The sequence below is a fragment of the Elephantulus edwardii genome, unplaced genomic scaffold (assembly GCF_000299155.1).
Source record: "Elephantulus edwardii isolate Elephantulus edwardi_28Jun2011 unplaced genomic scaffold, EleEdw1.0 scaffold00266, whole genome shotgun sequence".
In the NCBI taxonomy this organism is placed as follows: domain Eukaryota; kingdom Metazoa; phylum Chordata; class Mammalia; order Macroscelidea; family Macroscelididae; genus Elephantulus; species Elephantulus edwardii.
In genome coordinates, this window is record NW_006400016.1 from 2375720 (window position 1) to 2401932 (window position 26213).

Genomic DNA, 26213 nt, shown 5'->3' on the forward strand with positions numbered 1-26213 from the left:
CCACTTTTCACAGTGGTTGCACCATTTTATACTCCTACCAACAGTAAATAAGGGTTCCGGTTTCTCCACAACCTCTCCAGCATTTGTTGCTTGCTTTCCTCCAGTATTCTTATGGGTCTGATAGTGGTTGGAGGTGTATCTAATGTTCTCTGATCCCTATTTGTGTAGAGCAGTTGAGGGCTGACTGGGCTGGTATTGGATGCAGTCTTTCGTTGATTGGGTGGAACAAGGACTGGCCTCTTAGTCTGGCCCTATGGGTGAAGCTGCAGTGGGTATATGTGTAGTTCGATGTTGTTGCTGTCTATTGCCAGATGGAAGAAAGAAAAATGGAAACAAAACAAAACCCTCAAAAGTATAAAAAAAAAATAAAGAAGACTGAACAATATAAAAGCAGAAAAAACATATTTAGAGGGATATAAAAGGAGAAGCAGAATGTTGTTATATGCCATCAAGTTGTCTGCAAATCACGGTGACCCTATGTACTTTAGCTCCTAACCCTGCCCTATCCTGAGCCAATCTCATTGTTTCTGACTAACCTAATTCCATTTCTCCAGTCACTGAGTCAATCTGTCTCATCCTGGGTCTTCTTTTCCTCTGCTGTCCCTGCACCCTTCCAAGCACAGTGTCCTTCTCTGGTCTCTCCTGGCCACGTGCCCACAGTTTGTGAGACCAAGCTTCAAAATCCCTGCCTCCATGTACCAACTTGGTTTCACCCTCTTCAGGACAGACTTGTTTATTCTTCTGGCAGTCCACGTTATGTTCAACACCCTTCTCCAGCATCACAACTCAAAGGCATCAATTCTTTTTCTATCATTCTTGGTTATTGGCTTGTATCAGGTGCACCTTAGTCTCCAGACTGACATAATTGCTCTTCAGTACTCTAGAGAGGTCCCTGACAACAGACTTTCCCAATGCAATTTGTCCTTTATTTCCTGACTGCTAGTGCCAAGAGTGCTGATTGTGAGGCCAAGCAAGCTAATGTTGTTAACAACCTCAATCTCTCCTCCATCTATCATGAAGCTGCCAATTGGACCAGTGGTGAGAATCTTTGTTTTCCTGATGTTGAGCTTCAATCCATATTGAAGACCACAATCTTTGACCTTCTGCAGCAAATGCCTTATGTGCTCTTCAGTTTCAGCTCTTCAAAGTTGTGTCATCTGCATAACGTAGGTTGTTGATGAGTCTTCCTCCAATTCTGATGCCACATTCCTCCTAATAAAGTCCAGCCTCCCAAATTATTTGTTCATAGATAGATTGGAAAGTTACAGTGATAGGATGCATTCCTGATGCACACTTTTCCTGATTCTGAACCATGCAGTGTTTCCTTGTTCTTTTCTGATGACTGTTTCACATAAGCCCAATTAATTCTGGGATCCCCATTCTTCTCAAGGTTAGCCACAGTTTGTTCTGATCCACACAGTCAAATGCCTTTGCATAGTCAATGAAACACAAACAGACATTCCTTTGGTACTCTCTGCTTTCAGCCAAGATCCATCTAACGTTGGATCAGAATCATTAGAATCTGAATAGTACAGGGGAGGAGGAAAGACAGACAGATAGTGCAACAAGAAAAAGGAAAAATCTAGACAGAAGAAATGGGAATATCACATCACCAAAAAAGATTCAAAAAAATATCAGCAAGCAAACAAAAATAAAAAGAAAAAAAAAAGGGAAATGAAAAAAGAGAAAGCAAAATATGGAAAGACACCGGACAAAGATAGGCAGGGCACATGGACTCTTACCATTGCTGTAATGGTTGGAGGCAAGGTGTCTCATCTGGGACATTCTGTATGCCAGTCAAATAGAATCTGAGGTTAGGGTATCCAGTCAGGCCAGAGTTCCTGCTCATTTGAGAAGTGGTTTAGAATCAAGATGTAAGCCAGGTTTAGGATCAAGATGTAAGCCAGTCTAAGGACAGCACCTCTTATGATCTAAGTGGTATAAAAAGGTGGAGCACCCAGCCTGAAATGGCATTTCTGTTGGCCTCACAGGAGCTAGGGTGATCTGCCTAGCTATGAATGTTGCCCTAATCAGTTCAGGGTTTGGGTATCAAGGCAGAAATCATTACAGTCACTCCCAATCTAAGATGCCCATATAAGGGCACATTTCATGGAGGGTACACTCTTTCAAATATGACTGTGGTATATGACAAGCAAGGTATCTTTAAGGGTGACCAGTGAGAAACAAATGCCCCAATCAGAAGTGTTGCCTTCACTAATTCAGCAGCTTGTTACAGGCCAGGCACAATTCACTGGCTCCTGAAAGGGATCTCTGAATGTAGAGCCATGCATGCTTTGGTACTAGTGCCAGATACAAAATGACACAAGCATGGTCTCAGGCTGGGAAAGACCAAAGGAGGGTTCTGAAAGTTTGATTATCATATTAGTGTTTGTTACTTTATTTTGAGGCTTCATAGCCTCACTTTTCATAATGTTAGGAATGTTTTCTTTTAGCAAATCTTGACAATTATCTCTAGGATTTTTTGCTTACCTTTCTACAATTACCATCATATTAAATATTTTTTATCTTGATGGTGTTCCACATATATTACTTGGCTTTCTTTGTTTTGTTTCATTTTTAAGATTGCTCCTCTAACAGATTAGTAGGGCTTTGTCTTTAGTTTCACTAATTCTGTCTTCCATTGATTCAATTCTACTTATTTGCCCTTTTCATGATCTATTTCTAAAATCTTAGTAAATCTTCTAAATTTCTATTAGCTATTTTTGTGTGGCTTCTGACATCATATTTAATCTGTCAATTTATTGTTTTAAAGAATTCTTTAAGAGTTTTGTTTGTATTTTCCTTGATTTTGTCAGTGATTTCCTCAAACTTTTCCTCAATTCATTAAAATTACCTACATTTCTTTCTTTTGTATTCTTTTCCAGGTAGTTTCAGTGTCCTTTTTCCCAGATTGTCTGTCTCTGTATTTTGTTCATTTGTTTGGTCTACTGTGTCTTGGTTCTTTGTAAGAACTGAAGTTATCTATTATTCAGAGATATTGTGATGTTATGTTTCCATTTAATTGATCATTTTAAGTTGATGTGTTTTGCTTAGGATTTTTATTTTGGGGGGATTCCCCCCACCCTTTAGTTTAAGGAGCCCTAAATTCAGTGTAGGGTCACTATGAGTTGGTATTGACTCATTGGCAATGGGTTTATTTATCTTTTTTCTTACTTTACTTTATATTGATATATACAAGTGTGCAGTGCAGGGTAGGTGTGTTACCTGGCTTGCTCCTTTGACATCACGCAAATGCTCACCATTAGTCTACTGGTGGGTGTGACAGTGAATGGGAGTGTTTTCACAGATCTCTGCTCACTATGTAGAGCAGCTGAGGGTGGCCTGGGCTAGTACTGGCCTCCCTCTATCACCGATCAGGTGGTACAGGAATGGGCAGTGGCCCCTGTACAATGGGTAAGCTGCAAGAACTATGGATGTGGCTGGGCAGTGCTAGTATAGTTAGTGTCTTCTGGAAGGGAAGAAGGAAAGGAAAGAAAAAAGGGAGAAGGAGAGGAGAAAGAGTGAGAAAGAAAATTCAGTGAGAAGAAACAGGAGTATTACCAACAAAAAGAAAAAAATAAAAATTTTAAATTTATAGAAGAAAAAATAAAGGATATGAAAAATAAACACTACTTAGAGGGGTGGAGAAAAGAGAACAGTAAAAATAATACAAAAAGAAGGGACTGAAGAGCTTTTTGAATCACCAGAATAAAGAAGCATCAAACTGCAACGAAAAAAAAAAAAAAAGAAGGGACTGAGGAGCATTACACTGAGTGAACTAACTCAGTCCCACAAGGACAAATACTGTATAAAACCATTATTGTAGAATGAGGATGAAGATCCAAAAGGAGGTGGGGGTTGGAAGCAGATAGGTGAGGATGTCAGGGGGGAATTAATCATGGGGTCGTACAATTTGATGGGTGGCTGGGTGAGGGAAATTGGAAGGATCTGGTCTGAAAAACAATGTATTCAAGTTCTGTAAATAAACAAGCATAAATAATAAAGATTAATAGAGCATCTACTAATGAGATAATCCTAATTGCTCTGGCATCCTTTATATTATACAGATTTTCTACAAGTCATTGAGGTTACTGGAAATTTATACAATGTTTCTCTACTTAGGTAAATAGCATTTACCAAAAAAAAAATATTATATAAAGGGGGGGAAAGAAAAGAAAAAAAGAATGGGAAAAATTGGGAGGGTAGGGCACTTGGGCACTGCTTCTGCTGACCAAAGAGATATTGTGGGGCAAAGGGCCTGATGCCAGAAGGCATGTGAAACATGCACCTGGGATCCTACCACACAGAGCCATCATGTCAAGTTTCCCCTCTAGTCCCTTTTCCTCTCTCCTTCAGAAAATATCTTTAGTATGTCAAAAGTCTGATAATATTATAATTATGAAAATGTCTTTGCAAGAGGTCCCTGAATCCATTTAGAAATTCATAGGCCAGTGGCTGTGTCGTGCGCGTGAGCCCCGTAGGGTAGGGCCGGGGAGGCACCAGCTGCTGCGCGGGAGGAGGTTGAGGCCGCAGCTTTGAGGGAGGCCCCCCGGCCCCTCTCCGCCTGTGTCTGGCAGAGCCGGTGTGAGAAGAGACAGTCTTTTCCCCTGCTGCCCGGATAATCAAGAGTTTTGGCCGGACCTTTGAGCGCACACCGACATAGTGCGGAGCCAGACGAAAAGCATAGACTATGGTGCTGAAAAGGATTAATAAGGAACTTAGTGATTTGGCTCGCGATCCTCCAGCACAATGTTCTGCAGGTCCAGTTGGAGATGATATGTTTCATTGGCAAGCCACAATTATGGGACCTAATGACAGCCCATATCAAGGCGGTGTATTCTTTTTGACAATTCATTTTCCTACAGGCTACCCCTTCAAACCACCTAAGGTTGCATTTACAACAAGAATTTATCATCCAAATATTAACAGTAATGGCAGCATTTGTCTGATATACTAAGGTCACAGTGGTATCCTGCTTTAACTATTCCTAAAGTTCTTTTATCCATTTGTTCACTACTGTGCAATCCAAACCCAGATGACCCCCTAGTGCCAGAGATTGCAGGGATCTATAAAACAGGGATAAATACAACAGAATATCTCAGGAATGGACTCAGAAGTATGCCATGTGATGCTACCTTAAAGTCAGAATAACCTGCATTATAGCTGGAATAAACTTTAAATTACTGTTAAAAAAAAGAGAGAAATTCATAGGCCATAGTTAACTATGGTAATCATTGTCTTTATCCTGTTTACTTACTACTTCCATGGAAAAATCTATGGCTCATCTGAAGTGTAAGACAGAAAGAGATCAATACCAAATGTTTATGTCCAATGTATACATTACCTTCTTCTCATTTATGATGTCACTTATGAGACATCTGAAATCTTTCCACAGAGGAATAAGTCTTGGGGAAGACATTCTTTTGATTATTCCCTAGTCCTCTTCAGGACCTGTTGCTTAAAAACCTGTGGGGATTCAAATGAAGCCAGCTTAATTGCTACTATTTTTCAAGAGATACTTTCTGAGTATTCTTTGAATGTCACAAATATATCTCATCTCATTTAACTCTTATTATACCTTATTTCACAGAGAAGACAAACTGAGACTCAAAGAGGGTAAAAAAAAAAGTGAATTGGGAATTTAAAGTTACCATTTTCCCCCCTTTCATACCATGGCAGAAATTACAGGTTAGAGAAACAGAAATTATAGAGAGAAACTAGAAAAGAATATTCTCACAGAAAATAATTCCTTGCTAGTGGTGAAGTGTCAGGAGAGCATTTTGTGAGGCCTAGTTGTGGTGCTAAAGAACAGTATTGAGTATACCATGGACTGCCAAGAAAACAAACAGTGTGTTCAGGAGAGGGTGAAACCAGGTTGTTCTTTGAAGGCAGGAATTTTAAAGCTCTGTCTCACATACTTTGGGCATGTTGCCAAGAGGGACTAGTCCTCGTAGAAGGACATATGCTTAGAGGGGTGGGGGGAGCAAAGGAGGGGAAGATCCTGAATGAGATGGATTGACACAGTGACTAAGAGGAGGTGTATCAAAGATACTGGCTGAGGATAGAACAGGGTTCCAAGCTATAGTGCATAGGGTAATTATGAATCACAGTTGACTCAACAGCACATAACAACAACAGGGGCTCCTCTTTGTGCAAAAATCACCCCTCACCTACTAACTAAAAGGTGTAGTTTGAACTCATTAGGGTCTCTATGGGAAAAAGAACTTAGTGATTTGCTCCTACAAAAATTGTTATTGTTAGGTTCTATCGAGTTGACTATGACTCAGTGATCTTATGAACAACAATTCTGAATCTTGTCCTATGCAGTGCAATTCTCTGATATACTTGAGCCCATTGTTACAGTCACTGTGCCAATCAATTTTGTAGCCTAGGAAATCCTATGCGGCAGTTCTAGTCTCTTCTAAAAAAGTTCTACTTTGTCAATTTGACTTGACTTGACAGCATACAACAATAAGGGTGTGGTCCTTCACAATCTTGTGTGAGGATTCCCAGAAGGTACAAGTTCATGGATCTTGCCCTAGACATATTGAATAAAAATAACAAGATTAAAAAACAAAGAAACAAACAAACAAACAAAAAGCCCACAGCCAAACAAACCAAAACCCCAGGTCAACCTCACTGCCACTGAATTGGAGCCAACTCATATCTAACTCTGTAATGGATTTTCTTGGGCTGTGAATAATCTGGAAGGAGACTGCCCATCTTTCTCCAGTAGCACAGCTAGAGGATCAGGACTGAAAGTGGCATGGCCTTTAGGCACTACTTCCACAAGTCTCATAAACTCCCTTGGTGATTCTATTAACATTCTCCTCTGACTGCTGAAGTGGGAAGTAGAGTTAAGAGGAACCAAGGATAAGAGTCAGCTCCACCTACCACAAGCGACGTAGGGTGTGCAGGCTTCCCCAGCTTCTGTTGATCATCCTTTTCCTCATTTCCTTTTCTTTGGTATACATTTCCTGGTCAGTATGCACAAATCTTATTTTTGCTAATTCTGTGGTGTCAGAGAGTTTGTCATTAGTGATGTGACCATGGGCTGATATTTATTTGTCCAATGAAAATGCTTGTTTTTGGTTATTGCACAGAACTGTTGCAAAGATCAAATAAGAGAATACATGTGGAAGCTCTTTCAATGAAAGAGCATTTTGTTCTTGTTTGGGTACTTTCTGCCTTTAAAAATTGTGGTGAAAACACATATGACAAAGCATACATCCAGAGGTAATGAGGGTGGCATCAGTCTCTATCAAGAAATTTGGAAGACAGCTACCTAGCCAACTGGAATAGATCGACATTTGTTTCCATTTTTTTTAAAAAAGCGATCCAACAGAGGGAGAAAATTATCATATGATATCATTAATATAACACAAAAATAAAATTTTGCTGAAGATTATTAAAATACAGCTTGCACACACCAACAGGGAACTGCCAGAAACTCAAGCTGTATTCAGAAGAGGCTATGGAACAAATATTAGCATTGTTGATGTCACATAGATGCTGGCTGAAAGCAAAAAACACTAGAAAGATATTTACGTGTGTATTGATAGTACGAAGGATAATAGTAAATTATGACTAACATTAAGAATGGGAATTCCAGAACACTTAATTATGCTCACTCAAAACCTGTACATAGACCAAAAAACAGTTGTTGAAACAGAACAAGGGGATACTACATGGTTTAAAATCAGAAAAGGCGTGCATTAAGGTTGTATCCTTCTCTATACTTACAGTCTTATGCTGAACAAATAATTTGAGAAGCTGGACTATAGCAGAGTAATGTGACATCAAGACTGGGAGAAGACTCACTAACCTCCCACATTATGCAGATAATACAACCTTGAATTCAGAAAATGAAGACTTGAGATATTTGTTAAAGAAGATCAAAGACCACTGCCTTCAATATGAATATGATTTAGACCTCAACATCAAGAGAAGAAAAATGCTCACAACTAGATCAATATGCAATATCAGATAGATAAAGATTGAACTTGTCAATAATTTAATTTTACTTGGATCCATAATAATCATACATGGTAACAGGAATCAAGATAACAAAATATTGTTGCATTGGGCAAATTTGCTGTCAAGGAACTCCTAAAATTGCTAAAAAATGTTAGCTTGTAGACTAAGGTGTACCTGATCTAAGCTATGGTATCTTTGATTGCTTCATATGCATGTTAAAGTTGGACAATGATTAAAGACTGAAGAAAAATGGGTGCCTTTGAAATATGGTACTAAGAGTACTGAATATCCCATAGACTGTCAAAAGAACAAACAAATGTAGCAATAAACATTTTCAACTACCAAAAGAACAAACAAATGTAAGAAGTACAACCAGAGTATTCCTCAGAGGTGAGGATGATGAAACCTATCTAACACAGTTTTGGCATGTTGTCAGGAGTTGTAGGCAAAATCCATGATGCTGGGAAAAGAAGATGGTCAGTAAAACAGAGGCATATCCTCAATAAGATGAACTGGCATGGTTACTGTAAAAATGGGCTTGAGAATGGTGGAGACCACTGTGAGGATGGTACAGGATGGGGTGAGGTTCCGATCTTCTGTTTACAGGGTCACTATGCATTATTGGACCAAGAGGCAGTCGTCAGAACAGAGCAAGGAAACACTGCATGGTTCAAAATTGGGAAAGGCGTATGACAGGGATGTGTCCTGTCTCCATACCTTTCCAACCTGTATGCAGAACAGATTATCCGGGAGGCTGGGCTCTATGAGGAGAAGTGGTGTGGCGTCAGGATTGGTGGAAGATCTATCAACATTCTGTGTTATGCAGATGACACACCCTGCTTGCTGAAACTGAAGGAGACCTGAAGTGCTTGCTGCAGAGGGTCAAGGACTGCAGCCTTCAACATGGATTGAGGCTCAATGTCAAGAAGACAAAGATTCACACCACTGGGCCAATTGGGAGCATCAGGATGGATGGTGAAGAGATTGAGATTGTTCACAGCTTTAGTTTACTTGGCTCCACGGTCAACACTCTTGGCACCAGTAGACAGGAAATTAAAAGGCGCATTGCCACGGGAAGGTCTGCTGTTAGGGACCTCTCCAAAGCACTGAAGAGCAATGACGTCTCTCTGGAGACTAAGGTGTGTCTTATACAGGCCATGGTCTTTGCTATCACTTGTTACGCATCAGAGAGTTGGACAATGACTAAGGAGGACAGAAGGAGAATTGATGACTTTGAGCTGTGGTGCTGGAGAAGAGTGTTGAGGGTACCATGGACTGCTAAGAAAACAAACAGATTCATCCTGGAAACGGTTAAACCGGGAAGCTCCTTGGAGGCAAGGATTCTGAGGCTCTGTTTGACATACTTTGGACATGTTGTAAGGAGGGACCAGTCCTTGGAGAGGGACATCATGCTTGGGAGGGTGGAGAGACAGCGCAGGAGGGGAAGCCCCTCTATGAGGTGCATTGATTCAGTGACTGGGGTAATCAGGATGGGTGTATTGGAGACAGTGAGATAGGCACAGGATAGAGCAGGGTTTAGGGCTGTTGTACATAGGGTCGCTATGAGTCGCAAGCACCTCAACGGCACTTAACATCAGCAACAAAGTGCCTAACACCACCACCACACTCAACAGTCAGGGAAGTAGAAATAAAAAGATCTATTACATGGGACAAATGTGACGTCAAGGACCTCTTGACAGGGATAGAAAGCATGGATGTCAGTGTAAAGACTAAGTGTGCCTGATCCAAGTTATGATATTTTCAGTTGCTTCATATGATTATGAAAATTGCATAAGGAATAAGGAAGACAAAATAATTGATTCTTTTGTGTAAGTGACATATATTAAATATCCCATGGACCACCAAAAACACACAGATCTGTGTTGGAAGAAGTACAGAATGCAGAGCAGATACAAAAATGGTGAGATATCATCTCACATACTACTTTGGGCATGTTGTCAGTGGAGGGGGGGCAGTGCCTGGAAAGGGGAAAGGAGGGAGGTCAGAGAAGCAGAAGACGACCCTCAAGGAGACAGATTGACACAGTGACTTGAACAATGAGCTAGAGCATGGTTGAGATTGTGTTCTAGTAAGGCTTAGATGTTTTGTACATAAGACTGCTGTGAGTGGGTCTCCATGGCACCTAACAGTAACAACATGATGTTCATAAGGCAACATTACAAGCAAATTTGTGAAGCTATGATAGGCTTTATCTGTTTAGGGTGTGGTCTACAGGGCCTTTATATTTGGACTCTGGAACAAAGCTAGAAAGCTTTGGTCAGATCTACACACCAGGCTTGAATCAGTGACCTGCCATACTTGCAGACTTTGGACATATCAGTAATCAAAGCAGTTGTCTACAATCCTGTTACCCAACAATGACCTTGGACCTATGAGCCTCCATATTTAGCAGCTGGAGTCTCCAAATTTAGTCTTTGACCCTACTTTCCACTAACGTTGGACAATTTAGTCTCTGAAGCTAATTGCCTCCAAAGCTAGCAGCCTGAGACCCTGCCTCCCCAGACACCTCTGCTTCAGGCCTAACCTACAGATCTGTGAGTAGCCTCTGTAAGTATATGAGCCATTTCCTTGAAATCTTTCTCTCTCTCTCTCTCTCTGAACACTTACTTGGTTTTGCTTCTCTAGAGAAACTAGACCAAGACACTGTACCAGGAGTAGGGTAATTCTTATTTATATAACAGAGACATCATAAATAGATGTCTTTAAAAAAGAGAAACAAAAAAAAAATAAATAAAAAAGAGAAACTTATCCTTTTACAGTTTAAGAGGCTAAAGTAGTCCAAATTAAGGGTGGTAACTCTAAGGGAAGGCCCTTTCTCTGTCAGTTATGGAAGGAAATCCTTGCTTCCATCAGCATCAGCATTCTCTGGAGACCTGCACGTATAAACCTTCCTAGTGTTGAGGAGTTTTGTACACAGTCCAGAACGATGTACTTCACTCTTGGTGATTATTTTTTGGTGGTACTAATGACTCCACATCTTGGCTTACTTAAAAGGGATTACTACAGAACAACTATGAGATATCATCTCACCCCAGTAAGAACAGTAAAGTTTACCAGAATAGCAAGCAACAAATGCTGGTGAGGCTGTGGAGAAACTGGAACCCTTATTCGCTGTTGGTGGGAGTGTAAAATGGTGCAACCACTGTGGAAGGTGGTGTGGCGCTTTCTCAAAAAATTGCAAATTAGAGATACCATTTGACTCAGCAATTCCACTACTGGGAATATACCCTAAAGAAACAATAACTGCCACCCAAGCAGATATATGCACACCCATGTTTATCGTGGTTTTGTTCACAATAGCAAGCAGTTGGGAATGATCTAAGTGCCCATCAACAAATGAATGTATAGAGAAGCTGTGGTATATTCACACAGTGGAATACTACATTGGATTGAAAAACAAGGAGCTCATGCAATATTACAAGATCCATCTAACATTAGCTACAATATCCCTAGTACCTCGACCCCTTCTAAACCTAGCCTGGACTTCTGGCAGTTCTCTGCTGATATGCTGTTCCAGTCGTTTTTGGATAATCTTCAGTAGAATCTTGCTTGCATGTGAAATCAATGATATTGTTCTATAGTTTCCACACTCTGTTGGGTCACCTTTCTTTGGAATGGGAACAAATATAGATCTCTTCCAGTCAGTTGGCCAAGTGGTTGTTCTCCAGATTTCTTGACACAACTTGGTGAGCACATCCAGGGATATTGTAGCTAATGTTAGATGGATCTTAGCTGAAAGCAGGGAGTACCAGAGGAATGTCTATCTGTGCTTCATTGATTAGGCAAAGGCATTTGACTGTGTGGATCATAACAAACTGTGGCTGACTCTGAGAAGAATGGGAATCCCAGAACACTTTATCGTGCTAATGAGAAACCTATACTTGGACCAAGAGGCAGTCATCAGAACAGAGCAAGGAAACACTGCATGGTTCAAAATTGGGAAGGGTATATGCCAGGTATGTGTCCTGTCTCTATACCTTTCCAACCTGTATGCAGAACAGATTATCAGGAGGAGAAATGCTGCATCAGGATTGGTGGAAGATCCAACAATCTGCATTATGCAGATGACACAACCCTGCTTGCTGAAATGGAGGAGGACCTGAAGCGCCTGCTGTAGAGGGTCAAGGACTGCAGCCTACAATATGGATTGAGGCTCAATGTCAAGAAGACAAGGATTCTCACTACTGGACCAATTGGCAGCATCAGGATGGATGGTGAAGAGATTGAGATTGTTCACAGCTTTAGTCTGCTTGGCTCCACAGTCATCATTCTTGGTAGCAGCAGCCAGGAAATTAAAAGACTTATTGCGATAGGAAAGTCTGCTGTTAGGGACCTCTCTAAAATACTGAAGAGCTATGGTGTCTCTCTGGAGACTAAGGTGTGTCTGATACAGGCTATGGTCTTTGAAATAACTTGTTATGCATCAGAGTGTAGACAATGACTAGGGAGGATAGAAGGAGAATTGATGCCTTTGAGCTGTGGTGCATTAATCCTGGAGAGAGTTAAACCGGGCTGCTTATTGGAGGCAAGGATTCTGAGGCTTCGTCTGACATACTTTGGTCATGTTATTAGGAGAGACCAGTCCTTGGAGAGCGGCATCATGCTTGGGAGGGTGGAGAGCAGGCGCAGGAGGGGAAAACCCTCTAGGAGGCAGATTGATTCAGTGACTGGGGTAAGTGGGATGGGTGTGCCGGAGACAGTGCAATTGACACAGGACAGAGCAGAATTTAGGGCTGTTGTACGTAGGGTCGCTATGAGTCTCAAGCGACTCGACAGCACATAACAACAACAACAACAACAACAACAACATGCAATATTATAGGGGAGCTCTGGTGGCCTAGTGGCAAGAAGCTGCACTGCAATCCCAGAGATGCATGGTTCAAATCCACCAGATGCTCTGCCGGGAAAGGAGGGACAATCTCCTCCTGTACCAGTCAGATCTGATCTGACGGTACACAGACACACATACACAAAATAAAATAAAAAAAAATTAAAAAAAACATGCAGTATTATTCAAAATGGGTGACCCTGGAGGACATTATGCTGAGTGAAGTACCTCAGTCACAAAAGGACAAATACTGCATGGTGCCACTGTTGTAAAACAGGAGTGACATCGGGTTTGCAGGGAGACTGAGAAAGATGGGTTCAATAATGTATACTGATATGTGATTAGGTGTTTTTGTCATAATGGGAGTCCAGAGTGAAGGCTGCATTGTGGAGTGAACCTGGGGGGAGGGATTGTAAAGCAATGAAAGAATTTTTCTTTTACTTTTCCAAGAGGGGAGTGTACTGGGGGGGAGGGTTGGGAAGGGAGAAAAGTACAACAATGAATGAATGGAAATCCAAAGTCTCTGTAAATTTTCATTGAAATTAATAATAACTTTTTTTAATGGGATTACTAGTCACTCTCTTATGGAACTTATATTCAATTAAGGCTTTGATGGAATTAGAGAGGTTGCATTAATAGGAACCATTACATAACCTCATAGCTTCCACATTTTATCATTACAAACATGTATTTTGGGAGGACATAATTTAATCCATGATGGTTACCATCTATATTTTGTACTTAAGGTTATTCAGTTGCTCTGGAAGGAGCTGTAGTGGAACTCTGGTGACAGAGCTCTGGTGGCAGGTAACTTAAAGGTTGACAGTTTAGACCAATCAGCAAAGATGTGGCGAGATCTTTGGAAAACTTATGGAGCGGTTCTACTCTGCCCTATATGGTTATTATAAAGGCAATGGGTTTCGTTTGTTTAGCTGTTCTAGAAACAGCTATCTTGCCAGCAGGGGGCATTGGTGGCCATCTGTCTGCCTACTACAAAAAGTGAACTTTAAAGGTTTCCAAAACATGATCCCATAGGCCAGCAATGTCACCATCATAAGAGAAGTTATTACTGTTGTTAGGTGCCATTAAGTGGACTCTAACTCATAGTGACCCCAGTGAATAACAGTTCAGAACCTTGTCCTGTCCTGCACCATCCTCAAGATCTCCATCAAGCTCAAGTCCATTGCTGTAGTCACTGTATCTGTTATCTCACTGAGGGTCTTTCCCTCACTGACCTTTCCCAGCATGCTGCCTTCTAAGGCCTGGTCCCTCCTGAGAACATGCCCAAAATATGTGAGGCGAAGTTTCACCATCCTTGCCTGTATGGAGCATTTTGATTACATTTACTTCAAGACACATTATTTGTTCTTTTGGAAGTCTCAAGTATATTCAGATGCTCTAGTGGCCTGTTGTTGTTGTTGTTAATGTGCCATCGAGTTGTTTGCGTCTCTAGTGGCCTAGTAAAAAAGACATTGTGTTGCCAATCTAAAGGCACACAGTTCAACCCCACTAGCTGCTCCATGAAAGAAAGATGGGCAATCTCCTCCCATGCGATTTATAGCCTCTAAAAACCTGCTAAAAGATCAGCTATGGGTCAGTTCTGACTTGCTAGCACCTAACAACATCATATATTTGACACTCTTAGCCAACACCACAACTCAAAGACATCAATTCTCCTTTGCTCTTCTTTTATTTATTGTTCAACTTTAATATACACAGGAATTAAAATATCATGGCTTGCACCATGTACACTTTAGTCTTTAAACTGATATTCACGCTCTTTGCTTTAAAAGGTTTTGGGGTGTTTTTTTTTTCAAGTTGCCAATGATTTCAAAAGATATGTTGCATTGAGAAAATCTGTCAAGGACTTCTCCAAAATGCTAAAGAGCAATATGTTAGTTTAACTACTAAGGTACACCTGTTCTAAACTGTGGTCTTTTCCTCCTCACCTTTTAAAAAACTTTTATACAGTTAAAAAGGTTCTCAACAGAAGATTTTCCAAATGAAATGTCTTTTGATTTATTGACTGCTGCTGCTGTTGCTAGGTGTTATTGACTTGAGTACAACTCATAGCGACGCTATAAACAGCTGACCTGAATGAACTCTGCCCTATCCTGTGCCATCCTCATCATCTATGACACACTAGAAGCCATTGCTGAGGTCACTATGCCAATTTATCTCATTGAAGGTCTTCCTCTCCTTCATTGACCCTCCATATTTCCAAGCATGATGTCCCTTTCCAAGGAACAGAGGAAGCTTCACCATCATTGTTTCCAAGGAGCACTGTGACTGCACTTTCCCCAAGACTTATTTATTTGCTCTTTTGGCAGTCAATGGGACATTCAGCACTCTTCTCCAACGCCACAACTCAAAGGCATAAATTCTTCTGTCATCCTTACTCATTGTCTAGCTCTTTGATGCACAACAGGTGGTTGAGAAGACCATGGCCTGAATCAGGTGCATCTTAGTCTTCAAACTGACGTCATTGCTTCTCAGAGGTCCCTGAGAGCAGCAGACTTACCCATTGAAATATATCTCCTGATTTCCTGACTGCTAGTATCAAGGGTGTTGATTGTTATTCCAAGCAAGATTAAATCATTCACAGCTTAAGTCCTTTTGTCATCTATCATAATGTTGACTGTTGGTCTAATAATAGTGAGGACTTTTGTTTTCTTGATGTTAAGATACAAGGCTGTAGTCCTCGATATTCTGCAGCAGGTGTTTCATTACCTCTTCAGTTTAAGCAAGCAAAGTTGTGTCATCTGTATAAGGTATGTTGTTGATGAGTTTTCTTCCAATCCTGATGCCACATGATTCTACACAGAGTCCAGCTTTGCAAATTACTTGCTCAGCATACAGACTGAATAGGTATGGAGAAAGGATATAACCCTGACATAAACTCTTCCTGATTTTAAAACATGCATTGTTACCTTGCTCTGTTCAGACAACAGCTTTCTCAGCTAAGCATAGATTCTATATGAGCAAATAAGTGTTCTGGAATTCCCATTCTTTTCAATGGTAGCCATAATTTGTTATTATCCACACAGTCAAATACCTTTGTATAATCAATAAAACACAAACAGACATTCTTCTGGTATTCTTTATTTTCAGCAAGGAGCCATCTATGTAAAGGCATATGACTTTGTAGATTACAACAAATTGTGGCTGACTCTGAGAAGAATGGGAATCCCAGAACACTTGATTGTGCTTATGTGAAATCTATACTTGGACCAGGAGTCAGTCATCAGAACAGCATGGTTCAAAATTGGGAAGGGTGTGCACCAAGGATGTGTCCTATCTCCATACCTTTCCAACCTATATGCAGAACAGATTATCTGAGAGGCTGGGTTCTGTGAGGAGAAAGAAATGTGGCATCAGGATTGGAGGTAGATTCATCAACAATCTGTGTTATGCAGATGACACAGCCCTGCTTGATAAAACTGAGGAGGGCCTGAAGTGTTTTTTGCAGAGGGTCAAGGACTGAAGCCTTAAATATAGATTGAAGCTCAACATCAAGAAAACAGAGATTCTTACCACTGAGTATAGGCAGCATCATACTAGATGGTGAAGAGATTAAAATTGTTAGCAGCTTCAGTTTGCTTGGTTCCACAATCAACACTCTTGGTACCAGCAGCCAGGAAATTGGTACCAGCAGCATTGGGGAAGTCTGCTGTCAGATAACCTCTTCAAAGTACTGAAGAACAAAAACGTCAGTCTGGAGACTAAGGTGCACCTGATCCAGGCCATGGTCTTTGTTATGCATCAGAAAGCCGGACAATGATAGGTGAATTGATGCCTTTGAGCTTTGGTGCTGGAGAAGAGTATTGAATATACCGTGGGCTGCTAGGAGAACAAACAAGTTTGTCCTGGAGAGAGTCCAGGCTGCTCCTTGGAGACAAGGATTCAGAAACCTCGTCTGGCATACTTTGGACATGTTGCAAGGCAGGATCAGTCCTTTGAGAGGGATGTCATGCTTGGGAGTAGATGGACAGCACAGAGGAGAGGAAGACTCTCGATGATAAGATGGATTGATTCAGTGACTGTAGTACGCGGAGTGGGTGTGTCTGAGAATTAAGATTGGTTCAGGATAGAGCAGGTTTTAGGGCTGTTGTACATGGGGTCGCTATGAGTCGCAGGCGACTCGACGGCATATAACAACAACAGCAGCAATGTGCGGTTTGGATTCCGTTTCTCCTGGACAGTACTGCTGCAGTGTCACTCACTGGTGGTGATCCCTGCAGTGATTGGAACCCAGTCGGTCTTTATTTCTGGGTTCATCTCAGACCTGGCATGACGTCAGTGCTTAATATAGTTTTGCTAAATGAATGAGCAAATGGATAACCTTTGGCCTTAAAGGTGCTTTTTTGAAATACTCTTGCTTGAAAGAAATACATAGATGCTGACGTGGGAAGGCCACTCAAGTTTCTTAACCAGGAACCTTGCGATTACAGGCAACTCGCCGAGTGGAGTGGGAGTGGCAAAGTCCCCACCTTTTTTTGAACGTAGTGAAGGATCTACGGCAGAATTTCCGGAGCAGTAGGTACTGAAAACATACTAGTTATTGCAGAATTTGTGCTTGGTCAGGTAAGAGCCCCTTTCATTGGAACACTCATTCAACACATGAAAGATAAAGGGACGCCACCTTGACAGTAGCGAAGTGAGCAAACACTGGTGTCTGGGTACTCGAGTGGGCGAGACGGGGGCGTGGCTGCCTTTATAGGCAGGGGCCATGCTGGTTACCTGAGACCCGGCTCTCGACAGGGGGCGACCCTCAGGACCTCCTACAAAGGGACCTTGAGTAGCAATCGTGAGGGGGGAGCTGGTGCAATCCGACACGATCAAGAGAACGGTTACCTCTACCCCTCGGCCCGCGGACCCTCGGAGGCCGTCGGGCCGAGAACGCGTGCGCAGTAGCGCGCGCACGGTAGGCGAGTGGAAAAAGCCGAGCGCGCGACTTTGCGCAGGTGCGCGCGCACGTTCGGTGGTGGTGGTGGGGGGGATACACCCCTCTCTCCGCCCCCCTGCGCTGGCTCCCGCGGCAATTAGCGTTGGTGGGAAAGCGCGCGTGCGCGAGTCCGCACTGACTCTCTTCGTGACCGCCCCCTTCCGTTGGGGGCGTCTATAGCTCTGCCCGCATGTCTTCGCCTCTCGTAAGGCTTTCGCCCTTGGGGTAAGTTTCGTGCCTTGTGGAGAGGGCGGGAAAGGGCGTGAAGGGAGGAAGTATTCTGAGCTGGCAGAAAGAGAAAGAAGCCAGTCTAACAGGCTGTAGAAAGCGGTGCCGTGACTGGAGGCTGCAGAAGACACACCTCCATCTCTCACGCCCCTCAGGGCTGCAGAAGTGCTCCGGGGACTGGGGCTGTTTGAGTGACCAGAGGACTACCTCTCCCAGAAGGCAGCGCGGCAGTTTGTCGCTGGCTCCCGGCAGCACCTGCGCGCCAAGCGATTTTCAGTTGGCCGCCGCCTAGGGCGAAACTACAGTTCCCAGGAGATCTCGCGCGAAGCGGCTTTGAAGTGGGGATCCTGGAAGTCACTCGGGCCACCGGGCTTTGGCGGCGTCTCCTCCAAGCAGCGCGAGGACGGACGCTGCGTCCGGGATTCCCACGGGGCGGACAGTCGGGACGCCAGGTATGTGCTCCGGGTGCGAGATCGGTCCGTGCATTGGCCGAAGGTGTTGGTTTGCGCCCGGACCCCGATGGTCAGTGCGTGTTGGCTACCAGGCGAACGGCCGAGTGTGGGCGTCGTCGTCGCCGGACCCGCGCGGTCTGGACCCGGCCACACTCGTGCCCTGCTGTCTCACCTTTTTAGACGTGGAATATGTTGCGGTGGGAAAGAGCGTGGAATAGGAGTCGGGTTTCGCGACCGGAGAAATCGGCGTCGAGCCTTAGTTTACCTTCTGCAAAACCCTGGCTCCTCAGGGGTATTTTGTTGAGATGCTGACATCTGGCACGTAAAACATTTGACACTTAGCGAGCACTTACTAGGTTGTTTGCGCTATTGTTAGGTCTTGGAGAAATGGAAGTGAAGACGCTGGTTGTTGCATAGTTAAGTGAGTGTATGTAGAGTCGAGTCCAGTTACCACTTCATGCAATTGTAGCTGCTGTTAAAAGAGACTTATTTTGTCAAGAGCTTTGATTTAGGAGGCAGAGAGATCTAGGTTCAAATTTAGGGTCTGCCATTTACCACCTGTGTGACCTAGGGCAACCAACTTAACCCCTTTTCACCCCTTTGTGCCTTAGTTTCCCTGTCGGTAGAGTGGAGAGCTTTAATTGTAATCATTTAATTAAATTGTTCTATGGATGAATTGTAGGTACCTTAAAAAAAAATTACATAATTTTTCCCCCCGCTGGCCCAGAGAACCTAGCAGGGTGAGACTAGTTGTATTGGTGATCTTCCCAGCGGGCCAGACTTAAAAATGATTTAGTTGGCTTCCTTTTCTGCATCCTTGGGTTTCTCATTTATGAAGCGGGATAATAACAGTTGCAGCCTTTGAGGTTGTAAGCGTTTGGTTAGAGTTCAGATTCATCTCTCACTTAATAGCAGCTCTTCTGTATAATAATTGTTATTCTTCAGTGTTCTCCATCTGGTCCAGAGATTGCCTGATTGTGGGCTGTGTGACATGACAGTCCTCAGCTTCCCGACATGTTCACTCCCAACCTCATTGTCCCATCTGTGAAATGCAGTCATAGGACTAGTGTGCCAGGTGCTTAAGATTCCGTGAGATAATTCGTGTATAACGTGTAGCACGGGTCAGGACATAGTAGTATCTCGTTTTTCTTGATAGGCTCTTCTTGTGTTTGTGCATATAGGGCAGAGTGGGGACAAGCTTAGTGGATTGTCTTTCCAACCCTCACCACCAGATTTTTTTATTCGTCAAAGGTTAACTGGCAGAACATAGTGCAGCTTAAGAACCTGAGAAGAGATGGTGCTTGACTTACTACCAGGCGAGTGTTTATCATAGGCCCTTGCTCCCAGCTAGCTAGCTACTTACCTACCAACCCCTTTCCTTCCTTTCTTTATCTTTGTGTCTCTCTCTCTTTCTCGCTCTTGTGCGTGCGCGCGCGCACACACACACACACACACACACACACACACAGCCGACATAGTCATTCCAACACCTCGTTTACCTTCCCAATATTGTCAGCTGTCCGCACTTGAATTCATGTCACGGAACCACAGGAGCCTTCTAAACCCCAGCCAGCTGCCCATGTGGAACCTATCTTCCTTACTGTCCTTTGGTGACTGACAATCTCTTGGACACCTCAGAATCAAGGTGATCTTTTGAGCTGGATTCCTCATCCCCCTTTCAGACCCCGTACTTAACATCTGACAAATGGGTCAGTATTGATACCACTGCCCAAGCCATAAACCTTAGAGCTACTGCTTATCCTCAGTCTTCCCATCTCCATGTGGCAAGAAGGATGGGGCTGCTGTAGGCCCTTCTTGGTCTTAAGAACGTGAACACTGAAAATTCCTCTGAGCCCTTGGAGATTGTATATTCTGACAGAGTTGAGGCTTTTCAGTCACCAATTTTTTAAAGGGGCAATGGAGAGAAGATAGACTTAGTCCGACTTCAGAAGTTGTAGGCATGGCTTGAAGGCCTGCCTTTCAAATGACTAATTTCTATAATAATAGTCTGGCAGAGATTGTCTAGGTTAATTTCTTCCTAAAAAGCTTTTTGTCAACAATATTATATTACAATATATATTCTCTATGGGAAGATAAAAGCCCTGGTGACCTAGAGGTATGTAGCTGTGCTGCAGTCACAAAGGTAAGCCGTTCAAACTCACCAGCTACTCTGCAGGAGGAGAATGGCCAGTATCCTCCTTTGCTGTAACTGTCTCTGAAAACCTGCTGGAAGTTCAGCAGTGAGTAATTTCTGACTTGATGGCACACAACAATAACATGGAAAGGTGGTATTTCAGGCATTCAGAGAACAGAGAAGAGGCTGGGAAGGGAAATTATTACATCTCCCTTTTAGGCCGGACCTGTTGCCTGAACATTTTATCTGATTTATTTTTTATAGTGAAACCTGTGGTCATATTGACATTTATGGTGGTCACTAAATTTACCTGCTTTTTAAAAAATTTGATGAAATAGAACAGTGAGGCTTTTTTTTGTGATTTTTTTTTTTTTAATTTGGTCTCACTCATTAGTGACAACAGCACATGCTTTTTTAACAGTCCATGTGCAATAGTCTGAGTTCAATGTGAGCCTCTTTTTCAGGCTTTGCAGTTGTTAGGTGATAAATAAATGGAATTTAGAATGTGCAGAGATTAGTGCCTTTTTTTTGCTGTAGAGGATATTTTGCTGATGATTCAAATTTATGTTTTAAAAAATGACGTGCCTCAGACAAGTAGATTATCGTTAAATACTTAAGCTTGTTAAATGTTTAACCCACCAAATCTGAAGTGTAGCCACAATTTCTTAACTAGAGAAATTGAAGTAATTTGCTTTAAAATGTTGCTTTACTAATGTGAAATGTTTATTAGAATGAAAGGCTCTTGGGTCAGTTTGTGCATTTGGGTTTTCTGTAAGAGTGATGGTGTTAGGTTTGAATTTGGTTTTAAAAAAATTGTGCTAGAAATTTATGTCCATTGTACATAACAAGCAGTACAGTATTGCATAAGGAAAAGAATACACATCACCCACTGGTCCAAAATCTTATCCCCAAACTAAAGAGTATTTAGGAGCTACTGTTAAGTTTTGGAAGGAGTCCTCATAGCATAAAGCATACATGTTCAACTGCAAATTTGGTAATTTGAATCCACTAGGCACTCTGTGGGAGAAAAATGTGCAGTCTCCTCCCGTAAAAATGTATAGCCTTAGAAACCCAGTGGAGGAGTTCTGTGAATCGCATTCAATTCTGTGGCAGTGGGTTTGGGAAGAAGTGATGGTTTGAATCTACTAGCAGCTTTAGGGGAGAAAGATGAAGCAGTCTGCTCTTCTGAAGATTTAAATCCAGTAGAGCCTCATAAACCCACTAGAGTGTTGCTGTGAGTTGTATTTGCCCTTTTTCTGATTTCGTTCAATGTAATTTTTTTCAAGGTTCATCCATGTTGTGGTGTTTATCAGGATCTTGTGTCTCTTTGCTGAGTAATAAGTTTATGTATGTGTGTGTTCCTCACACACACACACACACATTTGGTTCATCCATTTACCTGTTGAGAGACCTGTCAGTTAGTACCACCTTTTAACTTTGATGGAAAATGCTGTAGTGAACACTGATGTACAAATTTCTGTATTTCTATTAGTCCTGCTTTCACTTCTTCTGAGTATGTACCTAGGATTGGGATTGCTGGATCATATGGTTCAGCTTTGTTCACCTTTTTTTAGAAACTGCCAAGCTGTTTTTCCACAGTGGTTGTGTTCGTTGATATTCTCATCAGCATTCTGATTTCCCCATAACTTCATCTATATCCATTGATTTCCTCTTTTTTTTAAAAAACATCTCTGCATTCTAATGGGGGGAAAGATGATATCTCACTGTGGTTTTTATTTTCATCTGTGCTACTAACCAAAAGGTTATTAACTCAAATACACCAGCAGCAGTGCAGGAGAAAACTGGGCAGTCTCTTTCTTTAAAAATTTGCAGCTCAATCCCTGTGGAATGTCTAAACTGTCTCCTTGATTGCAGTACATTTTTTTCTTTTTTAAATTATTATTAATTTCAATGAAAATTTACAGAGACTTTGGATTTCTATTCATTCATTGTTGCACTTTTCTCCCCTTCCCCCCCCCCCAGTACACTCCCCTCTTGGAAAAGTAAAAGAAAAATTCTTTCATTGTTTCACAATCCCTTCCCCCAGGTCCACGCCACTAATGCAGCCTTTGCTCTGGACTCCTGTCATGACAAAAATACCTAATTGCATATCCCTTTTAAATAGTTTTCTCCCTTATCTGTTTCGATGCAGTATACATTATTAAACCCATCTTTCTCAGTCTTCCCCTAACCCTGAGGTCAGTCCTGTTTTACAACAGTGGCATCATGCAGTATTTGTCCTTTTGTGACTGAGATACTTCACTCAGCATAATATCCTCAAGGGTCACCCATTTTGAATACTATTGCATGAGTTCCTTGTTTTTCAGTGCAGCATAGCATAGTATTCCATTGTGTGAATATACCATAGCTTCTCTCTCCATTTGTTTGTTGATGGGCTCTTAGGTTGTTTCCACCTCCTTGCTGTTGTTAACAAAGTCGTGATAAACATGGGTGTGTGTATATCTGCTTGGATGTCAGCTATGGTCTCTTTGGGGTATATTCCCAGTAGTGGAATTGCTGGGTCAAATGATCTCCATTTGCAACTTTTTGAGAAAGCGCTATACTGCCTTCCATAGTGGTTGCACCATTTTATACTTCTACCAACAATGAATAAGGTTTACAGTTTCTCCACAACCTCACCAGCATTTGTTGCTTGCTGTTCTGTTAAATTTTGCTATTCTGACTGGGGTGAGATGATTTCTCATAGTTGTTTTGATTTGCATCTCTTGGAGCTAGGGATTTTGAACATTTCTTTATGTGCTTATTAGCCATCTGAACGTCTTTGGTGAAGTGTCTGCCCATTTTTCAATTGGATTATTTATCTTGTTGTGGTGCTCAAGTATTTTATAAATTCTGGATATAAGTCCCTTATCTGACATGTCATTACCAAATACTTTTTCCCAGTCTGTGGCTTCCCATTCTACCCTGTTGTAGAAGTTTTTAGATGTGCATTGCAGTGCATTTTTATAGCATGGCAACAGTGCTTTTTTGTTGTTGTTGGTTTTGGATTTTGTTATTTAATGGTTAATAGGAGCCCTGGTGGTGTAGTGTATAACATTGGGTTACTAAAGGAAAGGTTAGCAGTTTGAATTCAGAAGCTACTCTGAGAGAGAAAGATGGGCCATTACTTCCTGTAAACCTTTATAACCTTGGAGATGCCAGAGGGTCACAATGAGTTGGAACTGACTTGATGATGGTGAGTTTGGGTTTGAAATAGCCAAAAAAGGGGACCCTGATGACATAGTTTGTTATGTGTTGGGCAACTAATTGAAAGTTTGGCAGTTTGAACCCACTAACTAGTCTTTCCACAGGAGAATAATTAAGCAGTTTCCCTCCCTGAAGATGTACAGCTTCAGAAATCCTATACACAGTTCTGTTGTACCCTACAGGGTCACTTTGGGTAGGATTTGACTTGCTAGCTGTGGGTTTGAATGACTAGTGACATTGAGCCTTTTCTAAAATGGGCTTATTTGGTCATTTACATATTCTCTTTGGCAAATTAATACTCTATTTTATGTAATTTAACATAGCTCTGGTGGCATAGTCTAGAGGGAGTTGCACTGCTTACATAAAGGCAGCACCTTTCTGGTCATTTGCATCAAACAGCAACTCCACTGAAGGGTCTATGAGTTGTTTACTACTCGATAGCAATGAGACTGAGAATCTAGAGTAGTTATTATCTCAGCATATGATCATCACAATATTATTATTAAGATGTTTTGTATTCTTTTAGCATGCTGAATCCCCAAAGTACAGTGTGTATATTACACATTTCAAATGCTCAGGTGTCACGTGTGGTCAGTAACTTCCTGGTAGCCCATGCAGGCATAGACTGTGAAACTCAGATATAATTCCTAGTGACAGACACCAAGACTGTCCTTAGGGAGTATAATCTTGGTGGCTATTAGTGGGTGAGTGATCAAAGTGTGCACAGCTAACCCTACAGCTCTTGACCATGAGGTGAGCTGTAAGTATTTGGCACCATACTTTGTACTTGGCTCTGTTGCCAGTGTTCAGAGGTGATGGGAACTGGCTAGTCCCATTTCACAGATAAGAAAGCTACAGTTTGGCAGCAAGAGGCCACTTGCTCAAGGTTAGGATATGGAGGAGCAAGGCTTGGAATCAGATTTAAAGACCATGCTCATAAAAATTGCTGTCACATGGACTGTGTTAATGTTGAGAGAAACAGGGTGAGTTTTGAGCATTGAAAGCGTAGGTAAGACCTTTCACACAAATCTGATTGCTGTTGTTTGTCAGAATTGATCCCTGGGTGTGGGGTGTTACTCAGGTTCCTTTAGACCTGAGTGACTGGCAGTTCTACTCACATTGAGCTCTAGATTTGGTTGCAATCAGGACCTTACCTACCAAGAGGGAGCATGGTCCTTGGAGAGTTAGCAGGGAGAATGAAGAAGGCAAACAAAGGGCTGATCCTCTTTGAAACTCATTTCTAACCAGCTGTGGAATGACTCTGTCTCTTGGGTCTGCTGACTGCCCCTTACCCGGTGAAGCCTTGGACTCCCATGGGAGTCGTGTTAGTTCTTCCTATGTGTTCAGAGTAGAATGAGTTTTCAGGGAGGATGAATCGGCCTTTCACTTTCTTTCCTCCTCCCTGCCCCTTTCCTTCCAGAGATGCATTGGGGAAAGGATGGAGACAGTAGTTTCCTCTGTCAACTCTATGGGAAGGGAGGTCTTGTCCTGAACTTTTTAGGTGCTTTCTCGGCCCAGGGCTACTTATCATAGGTCCAAGAATGTGGAGTTAAAGGTTTATTGTTCAAAATGACTTTCCTAACCATGCTTGACTTTGCCTGTCATATGGATGGCAGAGAATACGTGAATAGAGTGTGTTAGGCCCTCCACAAGGGGATTGGCTACTCTGGCCATTAAACTGAGTGAATCCAGCAGCAGAATTGGAGGATCCTCCTCATCAGCAAAAAAGAAACAAGGGACTGTAGTGCATCCTTCCAATCCAGAGATTGTGCTAGCCAGACTAGGGCTTGTTGGAACAGTAGCGATAGGAACCTCACCAGACACCTGATGTGAGACACAGTGGACCTTGAGACTGATACACTGTGGAACTAGAGCTAAGAGCAGAGATTTTACCTAAGTTTGTTGGAGGACTTGTGGGGTAGGAGAAGAGCCATAATTGGCCATACTGAGAGCCTTGTAACACTGGCCTAAAGCTCTGAGGCAAAAGCACATTTCAGAAGCTAGCCTGACTAGAGTCTGCTAACCTGAATGAAAGCCTTTTGACGTCCCTATTAGGTTCTGTGTAGTCTATGAGCTATTACATCAGATTTTGGACTTAGTAAAACAGTAAGATTGGTGTTTGGATGGCTAGAAGAGACAGTGTGGGAGCTTGGGGGATATGTCTGATTTAATAAGAATTGGTTCTGTGTTGTTGATGGGGACAGTTCTCCTTTGTGAAGTTGGTAAGCATCAGATAAAGTCCTCCCCATGCAGGCCTTCCCTTTTTACAAGGATGAAGCTGGGCCTCATACTCATGGGAAACTTGGGGAACTTGTGGCCATAGCAGTCTCTGCAAGTGGTATCATCACTGTAGGAATATCTGCTTTACCAAAGGGGCTTCCAAAGCCTTGAGCTAAGTATTGATGGAATTATGAAGGAAAC

At 42.2% G+C, this 26213-nt stretch overlaps 1 pseudogene; it reads left to right on the forward strand.

Moving 5' to 3' along the window:
* Nucleotides 1–4690: 4690 nt before the first annotated feature.
* Nucleotides 4691–5129, forward strand: LOC102871582 (annotated as a pseudogene).
* Nucleotides 5130–26213: the final 21084 nt, after the last annotated feature.